We start from the raw sequence: 19870 nt of genomic DNA, 5'->3' as shown, positions 1-19870 counted from the left end.
CGTTGTGCAATAGCAGTCGACGTTTACGAGATATTTGAAATGTTTCATTTAAAAAATTTTAAGAGTATTTCAGTAGAAAAAGAATTACAGTACTGTATTTGAAGAGTTGTCACCGTCAATTTTGGATAAGCAAAAAATGCACCAGCATAAAACTATTGGCAAGTTCAACTAGAATCTAATAAGCATACAACCAATCATAATTCAAAGTATCGAAAACAACAGGAAATATATGTGTCTGACAGACCCGAAAAGTGCTTACACGATATAACTCATCACTGATGACCAAACATTAAAGTCAATGTTTCAGAGAAAAGTATGACGAAAATATTTTTGTTGGACGAACGTACAAGGCGATTGCAGCCACACTGTTTCTGAACTTAAAAGAAGATATTGCATTTATGCTGTAAGAACCATATTGATATAAAACTGTTCGTTTACTGGAAATTCGTTATTGTATAAATACTGATCTATCTTTTCTTGTATAAATGTTCTTGACAACAGTAACGACTCGATACCATATAATTCTGACTTAATTGATCCTTTTTTGGGGTGCAAACCCTACTCCTTAGCACATACCAAACTCCAAACTCTAAACCTGGACAATTGTCTCAAAATAACAGGGAGAGGGCATCTATGTTTATTACACCATTTTCAGTCGAAGTGTTTTGAGAGAGATGTTTTAAGATTTTAAACTTAATATTGTCTTTATAAATTGGCTTTAAAATCCAGTAAATTCCAACCAATCGTATAGTCTTAATTTTTGCATTCTCTGCTTTCAAAATTTTTTTAATATTACAAACAAAATATATCTTATTCGCAATTTTTGTTACATCCCCACCACTCAAAGTATTTCATTAAAGCTATATAATTTCCAATGTAACAAGTAAGACATATTTGGATCCCTAAAAAGATAAGATATCATCCCAAAAAGCAAAGCGTGAAAAATAAATTTTTATATTTTTAAAGGGGCATCAGTTATCATATCCGTGTTCGCCGATTTGACTCAAATTTTCATATTTGATTTATAACATACTAAAACGTTTATCCAAATTACCAAAAGTCTAAAATAAACAAGTAACAATGCATGGACTCGATAATATGTATCAGCATTTCGTGTGTATTTAAGTCTAGACGCCATATAATTAACAATTGAGATGACTTCCGAAGACTACCGACGGTCATATAACCCGATGTAATCATAAATTAAAATATAAATACATGTATAGATAGCGAGCACGTGCAATTGGATTTTCTAAGTCTGTTTGATTTCATGTTATAGGTTCAAAAAATATTTTAATCATCGTTTTTACTCGTTTGAGAATGATTTTTGGAAGATCGAATCAGTCAACCAAATGGTTCACTCTTGTTTCACTTTGAATGTTGACATCATTTTCCTTTAAAAGCCGATCAGGCCTAGTACATGCACAACCCATCTCTAGCTAAGGGGTTAAATTGAAATTCACATGAATACGGATTCAATGAGGTTAAATTATTGACTTGCTAGTTAATAATACATCAGCGATGTTTTTGATCTTATTTTCACAAATTTAGGCCAAATTGACTGCTTATAACGAAATATTATTTCAAAATTCCGCTTTTATTAATACTGGAAACAAAAAGAATCGTATTGAAAATTTTTGTCTAAATCGTAGCTAATGCCCTTTTAGATGCATGCATAATTTCAGAATCTGAAATCCTGGATACGTAAATGATCACGAAGAAATACTAGGTGGTAGGCTGTCCTGTAATAGAATGTTCTGTGCTGGTGATTCGGTCCTGATCGGTGCTAGTGGGTCCTGGTTCTGTGCTGATGGGTTTGTTTACATTGTATTTAAACGGCAATAATCAAGAAATCTGTAAAGTGCTTTTTTGTCAATACTTATGAAGTATATTTCAACGATTTTTAATTGCAAAAGTCGTATATATTCGCAAAATGAAAATATCCTAATAAAGTGCCGGTGACAAAAAAATGAATGTCCTGGTTCTGTGCACCAATGTCCCGGTTCTGTCCTTTCTTAATCATAGTATACAGTTGCAAATATTCTAGACTGCTTATGAATAAAATGTGTATAATTGATAGAAAAAATATCTATAGCATAAATTTGGTGGATGCATTAGAGCAGATCAGCAAGGTAATTATAAAAATAAGAAGATTTGGTATGATTGCCAATGAGACAACTCTCAACCTGAGACAAATTCAGTAGAAGTGAACAACTATAGATCATCGAATGGCCTTCAACAATGGGCAAATCCATACCGCATAGCATAAAAGCCCCGAAATGACAAATTTAGAACAATTCACACGAGAAAACTAACGGCCTAATTCATGTACAAAACAATACACGAAAAACAAATATGATATACAGCAACAAACGACAACCATTTGGTAATATGCATTGGTAACAACCATTGTAAAGTCCCTTTAGTACAATTTCGGTTTTTATAATATGAAAATATGCATATAATGGACAGTCAGGTGAATGACAACAAAAACGGTGCAAAGTATACTATGCCTATGCTTTGTGGTCATTAAAAATAAAACAAGCATCAAGCCGTTATACAAAAAATAAATTATTTAATCATTCAAATTAGTTTGTCTTACAATGATGATCTAATATATGACTCGAAGTTCAAAAGGTTATGCATTTCAAATGTATCGCTTTAAAACAAAAAATAAGGTCTGTAACGGAAATCGGTCATAGTTCATTTATTTTGATGTGAAATACCAGTTGTCTTTTCCTATTTATTGTGTTTCTATATGTATATAAGTTTCTCCATAGTTGGAGCACCATCTGTTACTTAAAACACCCCTAAAGTTGGTATAGTCTTGATTTTCACCCCTTTAAGTATAATGGACTGATCCAGATGGTAGTATATAAACCAGCCCAAGACAGAGAAAGTCTGTCAGTTTTATGTGGACCGTTGAAGTGATAACATCAGGGATTATTTTCCAACTGGTAAGTAGAGTGAATTAAGTGATTCCAAAGGATATATATGAATAGTGTTCGGATTTATATGTGGATATTGCAATAGTGATTGTGATATAAAGTGAAACTTATATAATAAGTTATTTGTATTAGTGAGAATACAAGGTGTATACTTGCTGGTGTTGCAAAAAGTAAAATCACAAAAATACTGAACTCCGAGGAAAATTCAATCGGAAAGTCCCTAATCACATGGCAAAATCAAATGACAAAACACATCAAACGAATGGACAACAACTGTCATATTCCTGACTTGGTACAGGCATTTTCAAATGTAGAAAATGGTGGATTGAACCTGGTTTTATAGCGCTAAACCTCTCACTTGTACGACAGTCTTATCAAATTCCGTTATATTTACAACGATGCGTGAACAAAACAGACATTATAAATAAAATAGTCAAAATATGGGTACAGCAGTCATCACTGTGTTACAATATCAAAACAAACAATTATTTACAAAAAAAGCACAAAAGCATCTATCAAATTAAGACCCACATTCATTGCTTTGCGTGTCTGACGTCAGAAAATGTAAACGTCACATAAGAAAAAAGTTTGTCATTCAATGTCTATTCAAAACAATTTTATAATTTCACATGGGGAATGTTGGTATACAGGGTTAAAAAATCAAAAGTTATGTTAGAATTAATTTCAGAAATAGACCGAGATTTATAAATGTCCAGAAGTTCTTCAGAACCCTTAAGAATCCACATATGGTAAATACCACTACGCGAGTAAAATAAATTTGTCGTTTGTCGTTCAAAGTATTGCAAGTTGTACTATGTGGAAGTGTGGATACTTCATAGATTTGTATTAGTGAGAATACAAGGTGTATACTTGCTGGTGTTGCAAGTTGTACTATGTGTGATATTGTGGAAGTGTATTAGTGAAAGTGCACTGTGTTAAACCTTACCAGTTTGAATAATATTCAGTGTGTGGGAACTCAAAGGGATAGTTAGTGCGTGAGTTCAGCTGTGTTTATATATATATTCCTTGTGCATTGAAGGATTTGTGCATGTGTAATTGTGTCATTGTGTTATTGTGGTTAGTTGCAGACTAACAAGGTGATACTACATATTGGTGGACGTTGTAAATAGAAGTTGTATATATGTGATTTTGTGTTCATACGTTTTGTGTGATACTTACTTGATGCATGTTGCAAAGTAATCTGTTGGTGACATTGTGTAATAAATTTAGGGCCGTATGCATGTTGCATAGTAATCTGTTAGTGACATTGTGAATAAATCGGTCTGATACATGTTGCATAGTGATTGCATAGTGACATTGTGTATATATATTCTGTTATGATACAGTGTGTTTATGCATTGTGAATGAGGTACTTCACCTTGCATTTTGATTTATGTGCATTGTGCTGTGTATATATTTTTCGTTGTAAATCCATTTATGGATGTGTTGATTGTTTTGAATAGGACAACTGGTTGTAATGAAAAATTGAGTTGAACACTTGAAATCCTGATTTATTCAGATACGGATCCATTGATCGCCCGTTACACGTTACAAATTTGGTGGCAGCGGTGGGATTTCATGTGTTTACTTCGTTACTGTAAATTCGCATAGGATTGAAAGTTGTTGTAATATTTCAAAGTTATTTGTGTGTTGTGTTTGTAGTCAAAGTATAGTACATTTTTTAAGTAAAAAGGAACATTAAGTCAATTGATATTGAAATGGCAGATAATCTGTTTGATTCGGAAATTGCAGTTTTAACAAGTGAAATTGAAAAATTAGAATACAGCTTAAAACAAAGATTTAGGCATTCACTGCTCAATATTGATCATATTAATTTATCTACTTGAAAAGTGTAAATGATTCTAGAGATACACTTGTGCTGATTTCAGTAAGGATGAAAATGAAGTAACCAGAAATTCTGTTTAGTTTAGGGACATAGGAGCACTTTTCTGAAAACATGTCTGTTCAAAGTGAATATTTTTGACAACGAGACTCTGCCTTTAAGACATACAACTAGGCAAATTGAAAATTGTAGAGTAGATGATAAGATATATCATATTTGTATATAGTGTACATAGAGTTAAATGTGAGTCCGTCGGATGGGGACGTTAAATCCGAGGCCCCATGTACAGGAACATGTCACGCCCTGTGCATGTAAAAGACCCCTCCTGCAGAATTCGTTAAGAGTAGGCTCCTTGGGGCCGCTGCAGAGGCAAAATTTGTTAGGGACCTTTTAAATTTATTCTTTGGCAGTGACGCTCATAATTACAGACGTTAATAGGAAAGAGGTTAATTTTAGAAACAGGGATATTTTGAAGTAGGAAGTTTTATAAAGTTTTATTCGGACAAAAAGAGAAATCCTGTGAATAGTGTTTGTGCATAAGAAGAAAGTTCAATATGTTTGATATGGCTGACTGGAATTTGGACATATAGGTAGACTTTGTATCTACGGGTTGTGCCTTGTGATGTCATCAGTTTAGACCTGATGGACAAAAGGGTAGCCTGACGTTATTGTCGGATGTAATGGTGCCTGACGTTGTGGTCAGAAGATATTTATATATATAACTGAAGATATATATGGTCAGAATCTAACCAAAGTTGTTTGGTATTGTGAAGTGGCAAAGTGGGAAAAGGCTTTGTCTTGATGTATATATGTCCAATAGAAATAGTGCCTGCACTATGGTAGCGTTTGGGTATGAAAAATGACCACTTTGATAGACGATTTCTCAGCATGTCAGATGTATTCAAGGAGTCATGCGGGACGCATGATTTTTGAGGCGTGGGTAGTGTAACGGAAATAGGTCATAGTTCATTTATTTTGATGTGAAATACCAGTTGTCTTTTCCTATTTATTGTGTTTCTATATGTATATAAGTTTCTCCATAGTTGGAGCAGCATCTGTTACTTAAAACACCCCTAAAGTTGGTATAGTCTTGATTTTCACCCCTTTAAGTATAATGGACTGATCCAGATGGTAGTATATAAACCAGCCCAAGACAGAGAAACTCTGTCAGTTTTATGTGGACCGTTGAAGTGATAACATCAGGGATTATTTTCCAACTGGTAAGTAGAGTGAATTAAGTGATTCCAAAGGATATATATGAATAGTGTTCGGATTTATATGTGGATATTGCAGTAGTGATTGTGATATAAAGTGAAACTTATATAATAAGTTATTTGTATAAGTGAGAATACAAGGTGTATACTTGCTGGTGTTGCAAGTTGTACTATGTGGAAGTGTGGATACTTCATAGATTTGTATTAGTGAGAATACAAGGTGTATACTTGCTGGTGTTGCAAGTTGTACTATGTGTGATATTGTGGAAGTGTATTAGTGAAAGTGCACTGTGTTAAACCTTACCAGTTTGAATAATATTCAGTGTGTGGGAACTCAAAGGGATAGTTAGTGCGTGAGTTCAGCTGTGTTTATATATATATTCCTTGTGCATTGAAGGATTTGTGCATGTGTAATTGTGTCATTGTGTTATTGTGGTTAGTTGCAGACTAACAAGGTGATACTACATATTGGTGGACGTTGTAAATAGAAGTTATATATATGTGATTTTGTGTTCATACGTTTTGTGTGATACTTACTTGATGCATGTTGCAAAGTAATCTGTTGGTGACATTGTGTAATAAATTTAGGGCTGTATGCATGTTGCATAGTAATCTGTTAGTGACATTGTTAATAAATCGGTCTGATACATGTTGCATAGTGATTGCATAGTGACATTGTGTATATATATTCTGTTATGATACAGTGTGTTTATGCATTGTGAATGAGGTACTTCACCTTGCATTTTGATTTATGTGCATTGTGCTGTGTATATATTTTTCGTTGTAAATCCATTTATGGATGTGTTGATTGTTTTGAATAGGACAACTGGTTGTAATGAAAAATTGAGTTGAACACTTGAAATCCTGATTTATTCAGATACGGATCCATTGATCGCCCGTTACACGTTACAGGTCTAAACATGGGATCGTGATGTAATCTTTAAGAAAGGGGGTCCAGTAGAACAGTCTTTTATATGGAGAGATTAAAGCATTTATGATACACATTAACAAACAATTAGTTTACACAAACTCTAGGCAATAAATCAGATACGGCGTTAGTATTCTGGATACGTTTCAGTGGTAAAAAGCTGAAAGGGCTCTGGTTTTTGTTGTACTCTAGATCCTTTTTGTTTTATTCAACCAAATGATTATCAACGTGTTTATTTCGCGCGTAAGCAACACATATTTTTAGTTATAGTGTGTAACATCTATCAAAAATAAAGGGACAACGATTAGATTGTTTCAGGGACATGCAGGGATGTTCGACTTTGTTTGTATATTTAGTGCTAAAGGGGTTTTGTCTTATTCAATACGTTCTCTTTTTGCGGAAAACTAATTAGAACTAGAAAACATAGGCAAGGAAAAGGGGGGGGGGGTCGAAAATATATTCAAATATATTCATACTGCATTTATCTTCTGTTGCAGTTGATACACAGCAAAATATGGCAGGTATCGGTTTTTCGTTTGTTTTTGTTGTTGGTAAAATAATATATGAACGGATAGCCGGTTATGAATTTCATGGTATCTATAACAAACATTAAACATAGAAATAGGTAGAGGATTGCAACCTCAGGCTATCATTTTAAGTAATCTATAATATAGAAATAAGAAAATATCAAACAAATTGGCAAAAAAGATAATAGATCATATAAGAACGTTTTACCCTAACAAAAAATGTTAAAGAACAATGCATTGGTAGCAACAATTACCAGAAAATTATGTATATGCATGGGATTGACTGTTTTGCGTATATAAGATTCAGGTTCTGAACACAAGATTGAAAGTTGATAACGCAAATTTCAATCTTGTGCGAACAAGATTAAACATGTGCGCATTTAAAAAAACACTTTTCTTCTTTAGAACTTATGGGGCTTCGTAAATCAAATATGTCAAATTATTAAACTTTTGAAGTAATTTATGTAATAACAACAAGTAAGCTCCGATGCCTATATCTGTTCTTTTCTACTTTAGAGTTACACAGAAATTCATATTTAGAACCATCATGGTTAGTCAACATCATACATCCTTATGCTTATAGAAATGGAATGATCTGATTATCAACGCATTCAAAATTAAACATATGTGCGCACAAGATTCAAAGTTGTGTGTTTTGTGCACACTTTTTAAAGTTATGCTCAAAAAATTAAAATGTGAACGCAAGTTTCAAAGTTGTGTTGTATCCGTCGGATGTGTACTGATTAACATTTTAGTCTAATGAACATGGTTTATTTGTTGGCTGAAATTGAGCTTTCAGTAACTGCAATTTCTCTTCGATCGGTCAGTTGTGTCTTTTGTCATTTTTTATTTGTGTTTTGCTAGCTTGTTCTTATGTTGTTTTATGATTGCCAATGAGACAGCTATCAACCAGAGACTAAATGACGAAGATATTAGCAATTCTTGTTTGATAGCTTTTTCTTATGTTGTGTTATTTTAAAATAAGAAGATGTGGTATGGTTGCTAATGGGACAGCTACCCACCAGAAACTAAATGACGAAGATGTTAGCAACTATTGGTCATCGTACGCCCTTCAACAGTTAGAAAAAACCCATAATGATTGCAAGCTATTAAAGTCCTCGACATATGGAAATGTAAAATTCAAAGAATTCAAACGAGAAAACTAACGGCCTGATTTATGCACAAAACAACAAGCGAGTAAAAAATATGATATGCAGCAAAAAACGACAATCAAGGAATTACAGGTTCCTGACTTTGGACAGGCAAACAGAATGTGGCGGGATTTAACCTGTTGACACCAATGTCCCAAGTTAGGAGTGGGTTGAAAGCTCACAAAAATGTTCAACCCCGCGAAATCCGTTAGATGTGTACTGATTGGCATCAATTAGTCTAAAGCACAAATGTCATGCTTTATATGTTAAGCTTGTTCGTATGTTGTGTTGTTACACAACTGTTACTGTCTCAAGTTAAGGGAGGGTTGAAAACTCACGAATATGTTTAACCTCGACACATCATGTGTCTGCCACTGGTTGTCGTTGGTTACTATTTGTCTTTTTGGTTTTCGTACATTGATGTAGTATAAATCACACTGTTTGTTTTCTCGCATGAATTGTTTCAAATTTTGTCATACCGTGACCTTTAATAGCTTATTATACGGTATGCGTTTTGCTCATTGTTGAAAAACTACGGTTGTTATCAGCTTTGTCCGACATGAGTCAGCTTCTATCAATCATGTATGAAAAGGAAATTTAGGTCGGTTATTTTATCCTGTCAAATTTATTGGAGACAATGAGTATATAAAGGAGAATTTAATAGCATCAGAAGTACTCTATAAACTAGTAAATTCATTTGGAATAGAACTATCAATAGAAATACAAATAGAAAGAACAATTGTTCGTTGATTGGATAATCGCAATTCTGGCATCGAAAGATCTAATACCAAGAAAAAGTATCTTATTGAGACGAGACACAGGACAAAGTCAAAAGAGAAAAAGTTCAATTTAGTTAAAAATATCGCGTAAACTTGTGTATTTGAATATCTATCAAAATATGTTTACATGAGAAGCATCCTATTTTGACGAAAATAACAATTATAAGGGCATTTGATACTTTAATAAAAGTATTCTTATGAAATATGTTTCATCTGATATTTAACTGAAAATGTTGCCTTTCAATGTGAAATGTAGTTTCGCCGGTTTGAAAACGCTAATTATACAGTCAAATGGATGTCCAAAGTTCAAATAGGTGTCACAAGTCCGATTGAATATAATTAATTGCACAATTATTTTGATTCTGCAATGTTCGATTCGAAATAATATTTATGTATTGTCAAAATTCATCAACGCCGTAACTTGACCCACTAGCGCAAATCCAAGACAAACCAACAACGTATGCACCTGTCCTAAGTCAGGAGCCTGTTGTTCAGTGGTTGTCGTTTGTATATGTGGTTCATAAGTGTTTCTCGTTTCTCGTTTTTCATATAGATTAGACCGTTGGTTTTCCTGTTTGAATTGTTTTACACTAGTCATTTTGAGGCCCTTTATAGCTTGCTGTTCGGTGTGAGCCAATGCTCCATGTTGAAGGCCATACTTTGACCTATAATGGTTTACTTTTTACACATTGTGAATTGGATGGAGAGTTGTCTCATTGGCACTCATACCACATCTTCTTATTTATATAAACATCAGGACATGTTTAAACTGTTTAAATGCAAATATCATCTGATAAACGTAATAAAAATCATAAGTGTCGTCTTTGTGCACATATTTGTAACGATCACCAGCACAGATCAGAACACAATCAATAGTACAGAACATTTTCGCGCAGAACAACACAAGTTACAATGAAAGTAGGTTTTCTTATTCTATACTTAGTATTACTTACAACTGTTGCGGCCATCACCAGTCTTTCGGCTGAAAAAAAACCCCAACAAATTAAAGCTTGAAGAAAAAACATATGCCAGCTCTACAGTCTAATCTAATCTAATTTATCTTTAAACCCCTTTTGTAAAGGAATCATATTTTCATATGCAGAACAGGTGCTCTCTTTATGAACAGTGCTGGTACTCCCTCCACTATTTGACATCTTTTTGTACAGGAACCATGTGTTCATGTGTTAAATTGGTGTTCTTCTTATGTACAGCGCTGTTACTCCCTCCACCATTCGACATTTGTTGTGCATATATTTACAGTGAAGTCCTTATAGCCGCACACAATTTGGGTAAGATCCTTTATTATACAGTTAATATCACTTGGGTCACTAAATTGCAGCTAAAGATTATGTTTATATTTAAGAAAGTTTACATTTGCTTATACATTTCAAAGGATTGATTCCCCCAGCCACACCATCCCTTATAAATGTTCTGCAATCATGTTAATATAACGGATTCGCTAATCTAATTCAACTATGTCGATTTGCACTAGATTTTACTACTATCCACATACCATCTTGTACCGAGCTATACAGTTGATATGGCAGGCATCGAGTAAGGCGTTCTATTTGTACTACACTGGCTGTAGATAGTTTCTTTGTTTTCACTACAGGTGTAATGTCCAATATATATGTAACACTCAGAAACGTGTCCATCCCCCCAAACGTGTCCAATTCCCAAAACGTGTCCATATGATGTCACTAAACTGCAAAAACATATTTGGTTTCTAAAGGGCACCGAAACGTGTGTTTTTTATGAACGCCCAATCGTGTTCATTTTATTAAAAGCGCCCAAACGTGTCCAATCCCCCAAACGTGTCGAACGAATTGAAGCCTAAACGTTTCCTTTTTATGAACGCTTGAAATGGTGTCTATATTTTTAAACACACAAACGTGTCATACCTATTGAATTTATTGTCTATGTTGTCGTCCTAAACATGTATGAAATATTTGCCACTGAACGTTAAGCATCCAACAATCAATCAATCTTTTGTCCTAAATATGTATGAAATAATTGCCTAAAAATGTAAAGCAAGCAACAATCAGTTAATCAATTATTTTCTGTTAGTCGGTTATTACCTCTTTGTAAATAAATTTAAGGTAATGTTGACAGTTAAAAAGATGATGCTCATTTAAAATGAATATGCATCCTTTTTTTAACGTATTTTAATGTAACCTTTAAATAATACATGTTTTCTAACGATTATAAATTATAAGGCTGGCATCAGGGATGCTTATGCTTCATGCAAGTTATTTCTCTTGTTTGTGTCTCTTTAGTAAAATTACCGTAAACGTGATTGACGTCGAAGAGGACATATTAGCGCTTATATGGACACGTTTTGGCAAATAACAATTATCGGACACGTTTGGAGGATGAGAAATCGGAAACGTTTGAGAGATTGGGATTTTAAGAGATTTATTATAACTAGATGTTTAAAGCTTCATTTTAAAGTGTGTGCAATCTGAAGTTTACGGAGAAGAAAAACATTGCATTCGACGGCAGAAACCAATCCCAAAGCGAAGTCCGAACCATAATTCGTTTTAGATGAACAAGGGCTATTTGTCCATATAACGAATAGGACAGCAGATGCTGTTTGGTTGACTCGGATTTGATTTTTCTAGCAAAGAAACCATTGATCGTACCCGGACGCCATCATACAATAATATCAACATCAAAGTCTTCACAGATCAAGCGATAAACAGCAGGATTCTCGATTGTTGGCGGGAAAATATTTCTCCTTCATTATTTACATATATCTAACATGTCTCAACCTGAGAGGAAAGCCTATTACAGCTATGATTAACTCCTGGATTTACAATGTAGGCATACTTATGTTATTAAAAAAGACAAACACGCATACATTATCAATTACAAACACTTACTTATGACAACGACTGTTATCAACATGAACAACATTATAAGCACACCAATATTGGCTCTCTGTCTAGTTTTCAAATCTAGAATGGATTTTCAAATCAAATCAAATAGGGTTATTGGTTTGTATTTTTAATATAGGACATTACAATGAAATGTAGGGTTAGAAATACCGGCTTATATATTTTTTTAAGAGAAACATGTTTACAGATAAAACGTTGATAAATACTTGAACATATGTTTAAAATATTCAAAAGTAGGCGGTATCTGTAACGCTGTTAAAGTAAATTTTGTGTTAATGCAAGGTTACGCTCAATAAAGTAAGCTTTATGTAAATTCGGACAAAATGTAAAATCATTACGTGATTAAAATGTAAACGCCAAAGGATGGGTTTATGAAAGTATTTCCTGTATGAATTTATGTATTAATTGAAGTAAAAGTGACATCAAATAACTCAATTGCTGATCAGAATATTAGACTCTCTTAGGAGCATGTATTGCTCATCTGATACATGTATCATGCATTGTATGTCCCTGAGAGATTTTGAAGAGGCACGCTGATTTTGTATCGTAAAGGGCCTACTATATAAACAGAAAATTTCTTTTGAAAACATAAATTCTGAAAAAACTTCAAGCAGAATGAATTCAAATTGCAAAATTAAATTTTCGTTGTAAAATCGACATGTACTGCTTAAATAATCTTTTCAATAAGTTATAATTGAACCCCGAAATTTAAACCAATTGTCCAAATTTTGTAGTTTTTTGTTTTGTTTTTCTTTTAACAATGGTGACACTCATAAGTATATGTGTGTGTTGTTAAACACATTCGCAAAATATTCAAAATGAACAGATTATCTGGGAGGAGACATGCTGCCAATAAAAATAGTGATAACAAACAGATTTAACCTGACAAATTCTTTATGTGCTTGCTTTAAGCCAGGCGCATGTAATCCAGTGGTTGTCATTAGTTGCTGTCATTGATGATTGCTATGTAAATTGGGCATTTGATTTTCCTTTTGAATTGTTTCACGTGTTGTCACCCCGTGGCCTTATATAGCCTACTAAACATTATGGGGTTTTCTCATTGTTTAAGTCCGTCCAGTGAACTGTTATTTTTCAAATCTTTATCATTTCGTCTTTATCGATAGTTATCTCGTTGACAATCATTCCATCACCTTCTTTTTATATGTAACAGAAAATCTATATTATTAGGACTCATTTAAAACCAAAACTGCAAATCATTAAAGGGCCGTCTGGCGGAAATGGCTGGTCACTGTAAAGAAATAATTAAATACATGCATGGGTCATTGTAAATCTTCAACAACGGATGATGACGAAGATATTTGAGGTTCCTTTGCAAATTGTATAAGAATATTACTGTCAAAAATATAAATACCACATTTGTCACATTACCACAATGATAGAATTTTTTATTATTCTTTTACTACACACGCTACGTCAGTGTGCATAATACCCTTTTTGTTTCTGCTGAAATTGTCACTGATGCTTTCATAGATATGGAGGTGTGTGCATTTATTCAATTGTTCAGAACAAAGGACAGGAATGTAGAATTTGGATTTGTTATAAAAACAAACAAAACTGTTTTCCACTAGGGCATTTTTAAATAGCTTTCATTTCCCTGATCTTTGCAGAAATACATTTCTTAAACATTGCTTTATGCTATAATGGTAACTAGTAAGCTATTAGTTTCCGCAGCAAGTTCTCATTTGCAAAGAAATCTCAATGACTAGGTTCTTTTAATAATTCTAGGTAGAACAACAGTTAACCTGTTATTGACCCATTTAAGCTTGGAATATTGGAATAAATCAGAAGTTCAGTCTATCAATAGTTTCGTTGACTTGTCATTTGGCCTTAGTGATCAGAAAATCAATAGAGGTCTGTCGGGCATCATGAAACCAAGATAAGTGGCCGAAATCATGATCACCTGACGTACAAACGGCATTCATAATAATCATGACTAACATACGACGACTCAGAGAAAATAAATCCAGTTCCAGACATCATAAAAAACATATCACACGTCGGCAAAAGTATTAATATTTTGAATTTCACCTTTTACATCTAAAGATGAGGATGATGATTGATGGCTGCTTAACGTCCTTACATCTAAAGAGTATCTCAAACTCTGTCATTATATAATCCGTAGTTGAAATGAGTAATAACTATTTTTAAACTTTGAAATCATTTGCAATTACATATGTAACATATAAAAATGTTCGTGTTGCTCAGTCTTTAGTTTGTTACCCGGATTTGTTTTTGCTTAATCGAATTATGACTATTGAACAGCGGTATACTACTGTTGCCTTTATATAGTTTTCTATGTTGTGTTTTGTAAACTGTCTGCTGGTCGTTTTTCCGTGTTTTTTTTTTTTGCCATAGCGTTGTCAGTTTGTTTCCGACTTTGAGTTTGAATGTCCCTTTGGTACCTTTCGCCTGTCTTTTAAAATAGCAACTAAAATACATTTACTTATCATCAAACATCTGAATATGTAGCTTTTTACAAATCGTTTATACTGTCAACGCATACATTTCTCAAGTGTTTAACTTAAACCGAATTCCTGGATAATTGGTCACGAGGAAGATGAAAACACATAACGACCATTAATAATACATACTTATTTCTATACTGTTTACAAGAGTAGTGTTGACTTTCTTCTCTTTTATATCTTGATTCACTGTGCTGATGAAAAGACACCAGCGTTTTATTTTTTTTTCAATATACTAGAACTACACATTTTTTAACTATAATATTTATAGTTATCAGTGTAATCGTCATCGATGTCTTTGCAAAAAACCAATGAGCCAGGGTTTTGTCTAAGAACGTCTCGTCCTATTTCTCAAAAAGTTCATCGAAAAGTACCAAGACCTAATAGACAAATATTCAGTGTCTACTTCACAAATAATACAAGATGGTCTAACGCTATAGATTATAGGTGCTGAAGTTGTGTTTCTTTTAATTATGCTTTAGTTTCCCCGTTATTTGTCTTCGTTTATATGGATTTTTGTTACACTTTTTTAATGCTATTTTGATAAAGGATATATAATTTGAATTAAACTTGAATGTGGCAATATTTTCGTGTATAAAGCTTTAAGTCTGCTGTCAATAACTTAATATGAAATACTGTTATAAAAAATATAATAAGCCTAATATGAAATACTGTTATAAAAAATATAATAAGCCTTCAACGTTTGGTTTAACATGTTCGAAACGAAATTCATGATGATGCTCTTCCTGTTAATTCTTTATAACGTTAATTGTCCAATAGAGTTAACGAAACACATTTTGTAACTTAAAACAAGAAAATGGAAATTAATATTTGCAAATTATCAAATATGAACATCATACCACATCTCTTTATTTTTATATAAAAAATAAAGTAAAATTAGAAAAATATACATGTGAAAAAAGTATTGTATATTTTGAGCCAAAAAAGAATTGATATGATAATTTTTAAATCTATCTATTATAGATATGTTATGATATATGAAAATTTTGGAAAATAAATTGCCAACTTATCATAATGTTGTTTTCTCAGATAAATAATTTATTTGAGCACTTTGCATGTCTATGAATTAACTTCATGCATGTTATATGTGTTTTGCAGACGCGTGATTGCTTTTCTACAAGTCACGTGACCGGAAGAGACTTTTGGAGGACACCTTCACCATAAGTCAGGCTTATTTCTCGATGGTTTGGGATAGGACTTGAACAAGATTTTCCGTTTTGGAGTTTGCGGCTTTGTAGGAAGTGTGTAGGTATCTCATGGTTTACTCGTATTTTTTTCTTTTGTAAAATTCTGTGCAAATAATCGACGAAAAACGTGATTGAATCCCGTTCAATTAAATCGCTGGAAATTGCAATAATAAGAATTCCGTTGCGGATAATTTCAGCCCATCCCGAACTAATGCGTTTTGTTTGTCCCTTTGGTATCTTCCATCTCTTTTTCGTTACAATGGGCAATGGATGAAGGTGTCTTTCTTATCCGGCTACGGAACGGTTAGTTTCAAATTCCGTATAAATATGCTTTCTTAGAGATTTATTTTCTCAAATCCTGTGATGGAACGGAAATCTCAAAGTTCTGGTTAAGAATGCTTTCTTTGAGGTTTGCGTCAGCACTTAAAAGACCTAGAGTCGTAGTTTCCGGTTGGTTCTAAGAAATGGTTGGCTATTCACATCGTGTTTAAAGCTCCATAAAAAGTTCAAATTATATTTTACCACTGATTTCCCTTTTTTCAATTTTTACAAAAGGAGAATAATTCCTCTCAAGGTTAGCTTATGGCATATTTTTGGAGACGTCCATATAAGTCGAGGTAATTCGTTAAACAGCTAGTATTTTGCATAAGTGCGTGTTAAAGAAGAGTTTTAAAAAATAGAAAAAAAATCCTTTCTTCTCTAGAATACATCTTTTCATTAAACAGTGTCTTTTGTACAATCATTGGAATACAAGTTTCTTGTTTTTGATCACGAACATTTTTACCTTGAATTGTGAAGAACCACAATGCTTCAAACAACAAATACATCGCATCTGATAGCATCAAAAAGCTGGACGTTTTGATCAACAACATAGTTGTCGAGTTTTGTGGATTGTTATTTATATTTATATTTCCTATTCACCAAGTTGTTGTGGTAATCATATGAGGCAGAAATCATATAAAACTTCTCAAAAACAAAACAAAATGCACATTGCCAGGTTCTTCCAAGTCTTTCATTTTCCGATATTTTGATGATTTCTTTTCAATCACATTTCAGTGAATACTTACATCTCATATATCCAAGAAACTTTCAATTAAGAATATTACCGGAAGTAGAAGGTCATCTGCATATCTTGATTTTGGTCATGTTATTGACACAGTAGGGCGACTAAGATCTGTGACACACGTGATGATTGCAGATTGTCACCTTCCTTTTGGTCAGCAGTAAAGTACCTTCTGTTTCATTATATGGCGTCGACACATCTCACTTATACATTATGTACTAGCATCTTCACATGATATGAACTTCGTTAACAGGATTGTTTTCCTGATGCAAAAACTGATTTGAGAGTGTTAAGAGGATGAACGACTGAAATATGTATTACACAACCTTTACGGTCACCATAACGAATATGATGACCGATAACTTTCACCCGTGTCTCAACTCACAAGAGACATGTCTTGTATCTGTAGATACTCGAATAGTCGTCCGATCCGTATATCAGAGGCAAAAGTAGTTTACAATGCCCAAATCTCCATAAATCATATCAGAATATACAAATCAATTCATTATGGTTTATGAAAGGTAGGCATAATAAGCAAACATCTAAATTTAAAACATGACCTTGACCTCAATTTCATTTATGGAACCAAGGACCTCAAATCAAAAGACCCCAGGTTTATAGAACTCTAAAGATTTATGAGTATCAATTACATTTCACCTATTTCAAATACATAAATGAAATAATTCTTATATAGAGTCTTTACATCGCTTCGGTAAAATTATTCTCGACATCCTGAGAATATTACGCTCAATTTGGGAAAAATGATTTGTCTATAACTTTAACTATTGCGAAGGAGTGGTGATAACAGAAAAAACTGAGTTGGAAGATATAACTATTACAAGAAAAGTGTTCGACGGTGCTAGTTTATAAAGCGTTTAAACGTTTTAATATCATATGCCGAATAAAGTATCGATATCTAGAGAAACAAACAAAAAAGCCTGGCAAGAAATAAAGTTGGCAGAAGAAAACAAATACTCATAACAAACCCTATCGATCTTTCCACGGGAAACTAGGTTGATATAAGAACCAAGACAATTTTTAATGGTCTTTCCACGGAAAAAAACCTTTACCCCTCCCCCCAAAAAACAAAAATAAAACCCCCCAAACAATCCAATTGTTCATTAAAATTTAATTGCCGGTGTTAGCAGTTGGCTAATCTTACACTGATTCCTAATATCTAGTTAATGGTTTTGTTTTTTTTTTTTATGAAAAAGGGAGATCATAACCATTTCCGGTTTATTCAATACAAATTCCACTGTCAACAAATGTTTACCTAACACTTAGTCGAAGAATATATCGTTTCTATGTACTTGTGATCGAAATAAGGACGATAATTTGCTAATTCCGGTCTGATGATTGGTGACTTCTTACTTGTTCCAAAAATATAATAGCACTGGAAATACAATGGCTATTTATCATATAAAAAAAATATTTTTTTACGCCGAAGTGCGATGGTAGGATTATGACGCTATCTTGGTTATAGCTACGCCGAAGTGCGATGGTGGTTACGCTGAAGTGCTGAAGTGCGATGGATTACATAAATCAATGTTAAATGTTTTCTTCATGTTCACATGTCAATGTAGAAGTCAATTTATTTGTTGGAAGTAGCTTTTTTAGATTTTTTTAAGTACAATATCGAGAGTATAATTTGTTTAATTTTAAAAAAGTCATGATTCGGGGCTTATTATAGCCGACTATACGGTATGGATTTTTCTCATTGTTGAAGGCCGTATGAATGCCTATAGTTGCTAACATCCACTTCATTTGAACTTTGGTGGATAGTTGTCTAATTAGCATTTATATGATAAATAGTCATGTATTTCCAGTCCTAAATGTAACGTTGTAGTGTGTTTTGTAAATAGCTTAAGATAAAGAAAAAAGCAATATTACATACAATCGTTCGGATATTAAACACTATAGAAGCTAAATAAATGGTAATTTTCCTTTAATCCATACTCATTTTAATGACTGGAAAACGTGGTAGTTGTCTGACATGCAAATAATACTTGGTTAGTAAAAACGGAAAAAAATACGCGAAAAGTTTATACGGCTGCTGTGATGAGAACAGGGAGCAAGATGGTTTTTACTGCAACTGAAGAAAATATTGAATGTTCGGTTTATATATATAAACTTACTGTTAAAAAATCTAACTTTCATAATACTTAAACATCTGTAGATTTTAAACTAGCCATCAGTGATCACGGGTCTTATAAACCATCGCACATCAGCGGAAGGACCATCGCACTTCGGCGTAGACCATCACAATTCAGCGTGACCATCGCACTTCAGCGTCCCCATCGCACCTCCGAGTTCTACATATGGTTTCTACGTACTTTTTTTATTTATTATAAACAAAAGGTCAAAAAGACTACGTCTGGTAAACACAATGTCACTTTCAGTAGACATTTTCAAAGGTCATATATATCCCAACCTAAAGAAAAAAGACCTTGTAGATTTATCATGTTTCAGAATAAAAATATAGCAAAGGTAAAAACTTTATAACGTCTAACATTATTTGACCTTGACCTCACTTTCAAGACCATTAAGCAACGATCTCAAATCAAAAGTTCCTAGTAGGTATGTTCTATGTATGGTTTATGAGTTATTTCTTCATACAAATTACTTTAAACATTCAAAGGCGACTATACGGTATGGATAAATTCCTATCAGATGTCATCGATTCATTTCGACCAAAATTTCTATATCACGACAAGTCTCAACTATACGGTATGGATAAACTCCATTTAGATGTCATCGATTCATTTCGACCAAAATTTCTATATATCACAACAAGTCTCAACTAACGTTTTGGTAAACATCGTTTGTCGA

At 33.3% G+C, this 19870-nt stretch overlaps 1 protein-coding gene across 1 annotated transcript in view; it reads right to left on the bottom strand.

The window, feature by feature from the left end:
* LOC127732805 (heat shock 70 kDa protein 12A-like) overlaps positions 1-10372 on the bottom strand; it is a 37199-nt gene extending 26827 nt beyond the window's left edge. The window contains exon 1 of the mRNA XM_052241975.1: positions 10344-10372. The gene's annotated coding sequence lies outside the window, so the exon portion shown is untranslated. The remainder of the gene's footprint in view (positions 1-10343) is intronic.
* Positions 10373-19870: the final 9498 nt, after the last annotated feature.

This window comes from Mytilus californianus, unplaced genomic scaffold (assembly GCF_021869535.1).
Source record: "Mytilus californianus isolate M0D057914Y unplaced genomic scaffold, xbMytCali1.0.p SCAF_28, whole genome shotgun sequence".
Lineage (NCBI taxonomy): Eukaryota > Metazoa > Mollusca > Bivalvia > Mytilida > Mytilidae > Mytilus > Mytilus californianus.
This window is presented reverse-complemented; position numbering and strand designations above follow the sequence as displayed.